Raw genomic sequence first — 7,769 nt, 5'->3', positions numbered from 1 at the left:
CAACGCCAGATCCTTAACCCACTGAGCGAGGCCAGGGATCGGACCTGCCCCCTCATGGATGCTAGTCGGGTTTGTTACTAGTCGGGTTTGTTAACCACTGAGCCATGATGGGAATCCCTATGTACATATAATTTTTGAAAATTTTGGAACCACGGGAAAGTATTATCTATTTCAAAAATTAAATGAAAAAAAAAAAGTTGCTGTTATTCCAAGTGAAGAACAAAGCTGTTGATTCCTTGTGGTTTGGAACCAGAAATCTCGTGGGCAGGCCGGGGGGGCCCCCCAGGGAAACGCAGGCAAAGACCTCCACACGGCGGAGGGGCAACCTCATTCCCACAAAACATTGTCGTCTGTCACATTGGGTTTGGGCAGTCATTTGGGTGCTGTTGTTCTTGAAGTTTGGTTTGTGCTTAATTTGTAGCTGTGTGGTGTGGTGGCCAAGAATCCAGGACTTGGGACCCTGGCTGTGTGTCTCCACATCCTGGCTCTGCCACGTCCTAGCTGTGCGATTAGGGACAAACGACTCCCGTCTCTGAGCCTCAGTTTCCTCTTCTGTACAATGGGGACACTAACTGTCCCTAACTCGCAGGTGGTAGTAAGGACTGGGTGAGTTAGTAATACAGGTTGGGGGCACAGAGCAGGGGGTGCAATACTTGTCAGCTAGTGTGGTCATCATGTTCATAGGTACTGAGGGACCAGATTAATGGCAATAATTGATGTCACCTTTCTGGGGCTCTGAGAAGTTGTCTCCTTTTTTTGTGTGTGTGGTTGTGATGTGCAGTAGCTTGAAGTGGGATCTCTCGGGTCCCAGATGAAGGGTTGAACCCAGGCCATAGTGGTGAGAGGGCCAAATCCTAGCCACTAGACCACCAGGGAACTCCCGTGGTTTTCTCCTTTTAAATTTTAAATTTTTATTTTTTTGTGGTCTTTTTAGGGCTGCACCTGAGGCATATGGAGGTTCCCAGGCTAGGGGTCAAATCAGAGCTGTTGCCACCGGCCTATGCCAGAGCCACAGCAATGCCAAATCCAAGCTGCGTCTGTGACTTACACCACAGCTCACGGCAACACCAGATCCTTAACCTACTGAGCAAGGCCAGGGATGGAGCCTGCAACCTCATGGATGCTAGTCAGAATCTTTTCCGCTTGAGCCACACCGGGAACTCTGGCTTTCTCCTTTTATATGGATATTTATATTATTCGAGGAAGTTCCCTTGTGGCACATTGAGTTAAAGATCCAGGATTGCCACGGCTGTGGCTCAGGTGGAAACTGTGGCACAGGTTTTATCCCTGGCCCAGGAACTTCCACATGCCTTGGGTGCAGCCAAAATAAAATATATTACTCGAGCTGGAGGAGCAGTGGGCTCCCACGTGCACGGCCCCTCCCCAGCCCAGCACCATGCTCCCGTGGGCTGGCCTTGTCTGCCCCCTCCCCAGCCGCCTCCCCTCCCCCATCCTAGGCTGAGACTGAACTGTGCCGGGTAGGGAGGGTCTGTTCCCCCGACAGCCCTGCTGTCCAGCCTGGTGCCTGACCCAAACTAGCATCTAGAAAACACTGGATGAAAATGAATGCAAGCCAGCGTGAATGAGTGGAAAATCCAGCAGCGTACATGTGACCACGGGACTAAACGTCTCAGGTGATCGGGGAAGGCTTCCAGGAGGAAGTGGGGTTGGTGGGGGGGGGTGTGGTGAGAAGGGTGTTCTAGGTGGAGGGCTCAGCCTGTACAAAGGTTCAGAGACCAGGCAGCATTTTATTTCTTCAGGGGAACTGAAAGCAGATTGATCTGGGTGGAGGTCAGACGGGGAGGGGGGAGGTCACGGGGAGGGGGGAGGGGCAGGCAAGTGAGCAGGGCTCAGATCACTGGCTGCCAGGAAGGGGGCAAACTTTGCCCAGAGCAGGAGGGGAGATGTGGCCCAGGCTAGGGCATCCAAGGCAAGACGGGAGCAAAGAAACTTCTGGCTGATCTGGTGCCCCACCCCCTTGGCTGCATATTGCTGTGTTGGCTTGGGACAAGTTGCTTCCTCTTTCTGGGTCTCAGTTCTTCCATCTGTGGAATGGGCACTGCGTTCTTATGAGGGCAGATACCAGATGGAACCACAATATGCCCTCCCCCAGCCTGCTGATGGGCTGGGAGCATCTGCTGGTTGGCAGGACCGTCTGACACAATGTGTGACATCCTTATAAAGTTCCCAAGCTTCAACTCAGCAGTGCCTTTTCTTAGAACTTATCCTGAGACAATCATTTAGGATATGTGAAAAGATTTGGCTCCGAGGATGTTCCTCAGAAGGTTGCCTGCAATGGAAGAACAATCAGAAAGAGCTTAGGAGTTCCCGTGGTGACTCAGTGGTTAATGAACCTATTATCCATGAGGTTGTGGGTTTGATCCCAGGCCTTGCTCAGTGGGTTAAGGATCCGGCGTTGCTGTGAGCTGTGATATAGGTCACAGATGCGGCTTGGATCCCACGTTGCTGTGGCTGTGGTGTAGAACAGCAGCTATAGCTCCAATTCAACCCCTAGCCTGGGAACCTCCATATGCTGAGGGTACATCCCTAAAAGACAAAAAGAAAGAAAGAAAGAAAGAAAGAAAGAAAGAAAGAAAGAAAGGAAAGAAACAGCCTAAACGCCCAGCATCAGAGGAATGAACGCGATGCTATCCAATGCTGTGCTGAAAATTATTTATATAATGACATGCAAAGGTTTTCATTGTACATTATAAAAAAAAATTTTACTGCAAAAATAATACATCTCACTTTTTTTTTTTTTTTTTTTTTTTTTTTTTTTGGTTGCACCTGTGGCACCTGTGGCAATTCCTGGGCTAGGGATCGAACCTGCACCACAGCAGTGACCCAGCCGCTGCAATGACAGCACTGGATCCTTAACCCACTGCACCACAAGGGAACTTCTACATCTCAGCATTTTTTTTTTTTTTTGGTCTTTTGTCTTTTGTTCTTTTAGGGCTGTACCCAAAGCATATGGAAGTTCCCAGGCTAGGGGGTCGAATTGGAGCTCTAGCTGCTGGCCTGTGCCACAGCGACAGCAACGCAGGATCCAAGCCACATCTATGACCTACACCACAGCTCACAGCAATGCTGGATCCTTAACCCACTGAGCAAGGCCAGGGGTCAAACCCGAGTCCTCATGGATACTAGTCGGGTTCGTTAACCACTGAGTCACAGTGAGAACTCCTACATCTCACTTTTAAAATATTCAAATTATAGTGAAAATCATAAAGTAAAATTGAGAGTTCCTGTGTGGCTCAGTGGGTTAAGGATCTGGCATTGCCACTGTAGTGGCTTGGATTCCTGGTGTGGAGTGGGTTCGATGCTTGGCCTGGAAAATTTTGCATGCTGTGGGTGTGACCAATAAATAATATAAAATAAAGCAAAAGCAGAAAGATTTCTCTCCTTTCAGTTTGTAACCTTGAAAGTTAACCACTGTTAGCAGTTTATTGTCTGTCAGATTTATATCAATGTGTACACAAACAAACGTATACACACATATGTGTATTAAACAACATATCTGGGGGAGTTCCTGTCGTGGCGCAGTGGTTAACAAATCCGACTAGGAACCATGAAGTTGCAGGTTCAATCCTTGGCCTTGCTCAGTGGGTTAAGGATCCGGCGTTGCCATGAGCTGTGGTGTAGGTTTCAGATTCAGCTTGGATCCCACATTGCTGTGGCTCTGGCATAGACCAGTGGTTACAGCTCTGATTAGACCCCTAGCCTGGGAACCTCCACATGCCGCAGGAAGCGGCCCTAGAAAAGGGGGGAAAAAAAATCAGGCTTGGGGAGTTCCCACTGTGGCAGTGTCTCTACAGCACCAGGATGCAGGTTCAATCCCTGGCCCCAGAGCCATGGGTTAAGGAACCAGCATTCGTGCAGCTGTGGCCTGGGTCAAAACTGTGGCTCAGCTCTGATCCCTGGCCTGGGAAGTCTATATGCCTCAGAGCGGCCAAAAAAGTTGAAAAAAAAAAAAAGAAGAAGAAAAGAATCAGGCATGGGGACCTTGACTGCTCTATGAAGAGAAATTAAGGAGTTCCCTTCGTGGCTCAGCAGTTAAGGAACCCGTCTAGGATCTATGAGGATGCAGGTTCGATCCCTGGCCTCCCTCAGTGGGTTAAGGATCTGGCGTTGCCGTGAGCTGTGATGTAGGTCACAGACACAGCTTGGATCCTGAGTTGCTGTGGCTGTGGTGTAGGCCGGCAGCTATAGCTCCAATTTGACCCCCGGTCTGGGAACTTCCATATGTCTCGGGTGCGGTCCTAAAAAACAAAACAAACAAACAAAAAAAGAATTTAAAAGTGGTAATAAAGAGGAGTTCCCATCGTGGCTCAGTGGTTCACGAATCCGACTAGGAACCATGAGGTTGCGGGTTTGATCCCTGGCCTTGCTCAGTGGGTTAAGGATCTGGCATTGCCGTGAGCTGTGGCGTCGTTTGCAGACGTGGCTCGGATCCCGCGTTGCTGTGGCTCTGGCGTAGGCTGGCGGCTACAGCTCCGATTGGACCCCTAGCCTGGGAACCTCCATATGCCGCGGGAGCAGCCCTAGAAGAGGCCAAAAAAAAAAAAAAAAAAAAAAAAACATGTCTGTAAGATGATATTTCATTAAGAACATGCATAGTTTCTTAATAAGATATTACCTAATTGTGTATATTGTGCTAGATTGTGGTTGTAATGGCCCCAGTGCATCTTGCCTCCCAACCTCTGTGCCCTGGGGTTGGTCCTCCTCAGAGTTGGTCCTCCTCGCATTGAATTTGGACCTGATCACATGAATTGCTTTGACCAAGAGGACATTAGCAAGCAAGGGCTCAATGAAGGCTTGCGCTTTGAGGCGTATCCTTTTGAAATACTTACTCTTAAGATCCAGCCACCATGCTGCAAGGACGCTCAGGCGAGACGGCAGAATGATCAGCAGCTACGTGGAGAGAAGCCCTGGAAGAGGAGAAGCCACCTCAGAAGTTCCAGCCCAGCTAAGCTCTCAGTTGAAGGCAACCACAGGAATGAGCCCTGCTGATGCCTCATGGGCCAAAGAACTGGCCTCTTCTGGAGTGGTTTGCTACTGAGCAACAGGTGATAGAAACATAGATTGTTATGAACTTTTTAAAAAATTGTAATACATGTATCATGAACATCCTCCTAAGTCAGTTCATGGAGATCAGCTCATTCTTTTATTTTTTTATTTTATTATTTTATTTTATTTTATTTTATTTTATTTTATCGTTTTTTTAGGGCTGTACCCGTGGCATATGGAGGTTCCCAGGCTAGGGGTTGAATCGGAGCTACAGCTGCCAGCCACAGCCACAGCTGCAGCAGTGCAGAATCTGAGCAGCATCTGCATCCTACACCACAACTCATGGCAACACCAGACGGATCCTTAATCCATTGAGCAAGGTCGGGGATCAAACCCTCAACCTCGTGGTTACTAGGCAGATTCATTTCCTTTGCGCCACAACAGGAACTCCCTGCTCATTCTTTTTAATGACTGCGTAGTTTTCCATGGGGGTCCTTGAAGCATAATTTACTTATCTGTTTTATACTGATGGGCAATAGGTGGCTTCTGATTCTTTGCCATGACAAACAGTACCACCTCCTTGTGTGGGTATGGATGTCATTGCCAACTGACATTAGAGTGTCTTTAGGATAAATTCCCAGCAGGAGAATTACTGGGTCAAAAGGTATGCACTTTAAAAGTTCTCATGGCCATGGTCAAGTCACCATCCAGAATTGGTTGTACCTACCCACTATGGATGCCCTGATCCACGCTTGCAAAGCCACGTAAACAGTAACATTAGTCAGCAGGAGTGTGTGAAAGTGTTACCAAAGTGGCCAGGGCCAGGGTGAGGGCCCCGACCGTGGGGAATATTCTGCTGCAGCTGCAGGGAGCAGAGTCTGGGGCCCCAGCAACCCCCCCACCCCCCACCCCCCTCGCCTGGTTCCTTCCTCTTTGGCTGCAACAGCTGTGCTCAGCACATCCTCTTTCAGCACTGCCCTTGAAGGCACTTCCCCAGCAGACCTGATTCACGGGTAAGCTCAAGTTCCTCCAGCCTTGACCCTCTCACAGTGACCCTCTGGCTCAGATGGGCTCCAGCCCCAGCCCCCACCTCCTGCAAAGAGAGGAGCTTTCCAGGTTCATTGATTTGGGGCAAACCTCTGATCTTCTTGGAGCCTATAATTGCTTTTGAAAAAATGTGGATGATAGCAATACCAACCTCTGGGAGCTGTTTATTCCTTCAGCAAATTATCTGTCTGTCTATCTATCTATCAATCGATCTATCATCAATCTATCTTTCTATCTTTTCCTTCATCAAACATCCTAAAGAAGCATCCCAGCCTCTTGGCTCCCATGGTCTAGTGGGAGGCAGAGACGGATCAGGTAATTGCCTAGGTATCAGTTTTTATGTACTTATGGTGGGGAGATGCGTCGTCTGAAATCGAGTGCAAGCAGCTAGGGACCTGATTTAGCTAGAAGGTAGAGCAATTAGACAGGCTTTTTTTTTTTTTTTTTTTGCCATACCTGTAGCATGTAGAAGTTCCTGGGGTACAGCAGGGACCTGAGCCGCTGCAATGACAATGCTGGATCCTTAACCCACTGTGCCATAGGGAACTCCAACAGCCACTGAGTTGAGCCCATACGATGAAGATGCTAAGAGGTGGAGAGCAGGGTAACTGCATTGCTGGGGGGTGGAATGGCTTGTGCAAAGGCCCTGAGGTGGGAGGGGCATGTCTCATTCACTTCTGGGACTGAAAGCACCTGAGTGCAGACAGTTGAAGGGGCGAGAAGACTGAGATGAGGCCCCAGGAGTTAACAGGATTACACCAGGCAGGGCCTCGTGGGCCACAGTGTTGAATTTTAAACCAAGAACACCAGAGAGCCATCGACTGACAGTGAGATTAAGTGAAATATCATGTCAAGTTCTTAACCCACGGTTAGTGTTCAATAATGTTATTATTTTATTTATATACGATTTCTTTCAGTTTTTTGTTTTGTTTTGTTTTGGCTTTACTTTTTTTCTTTTTCTTTTTCTTTTTTAGGGCCGCACCCGTGGCATATGGACGTTCCCAGGCTAGGGGTCAAATTGGAGCTTAGCTGTCAGCCACAGCCACAGCAACATGGGATCTGAGCCACATCTGTGACCTACACCACAGCTCACGGCAACACCGGATCTTTAACCCACGGAGCGAGGTCAGGGATCAAACACGCAACCTCATGGTTCCTAGTTGGCTTTGTTAAGGAACCACAATGGGAACTCCTTTTTTTTGGCTTTTAAAGGCCGCACCTGTAGCATATGGATGTTCCCAGACTACGGGTCAAATCTGAGCTGCAGCTGCCAGAATATACAGCCATAGCAACCCAGATCCCAGCTGTGTCTGCAACCTACACCACAGCTCACGGCAGCATTGAACCCCTGACCCACTGAGCGAGACCAGGGATCTAAGCTGCGTCCCCATGGATGCTAGTTAGATTCATTTCCGCTGAGCCGCAACGGGAACCCCTAATCTCCCTATTTTAAGGTCAGCTGATTAGCAGCTTTAATTCCATCAGCAACCCTAATTCCACTTTTCCAGGTAACCTAATGTATTCACACTAATCACAGGATTAGAATGTGGACATATTGGGGGGGGGCACGATTCTGCCAACTACCCTCCCCTCCCTCCCTCACCAGGTCCTGCCCTTCCTCACCAATCTCACCAGGCACCTGCCTTCAGGAAGGAGCCTGGGGAACAGGTGCTGCCCACATTTCTAGAGAGGAAGCAAAGGCTCCTAACAGCACA

At 48.9% G+C, this 7,769-nt stretch overlaps 1 long non-coding RNA gene across 1 annotated transcript; it reads right to left on the bottom strand.

The window, feature by feature from the left end:
* LOC110256295 lies at window positions 1,729-5,217 on the bottom strand. Its single transcript, XR_002337672.1, has 2 exons — window positions 4,851-5,217; window positions 1,729-2,290 (listed from the first exon to the last, which is right to left on the bottom strand). It is a non-coding gene; the product is annotated as an uncharacterized LOC110256295 (long non-coding RNA).

The sequence above is a fragment of the Sus scrofa genome, chromosome 1 (genome assembly GCF_000003025.6).
Source record: "Sus scrofa isolate TJ Tabasco breed Duroc chromosome 1, Sscrofa11.1, whole genome shotgun sequence".
NCBI lineage: Eukaryota > Metazoa > Chordata > Mammalia > Artiodactyla > Suidae > Sus > Sus scrofa.
Note: the sequence above shows the minus strand (reverse complement) of the source record. Positions and strands in the feature narration are given on the sequence as shown.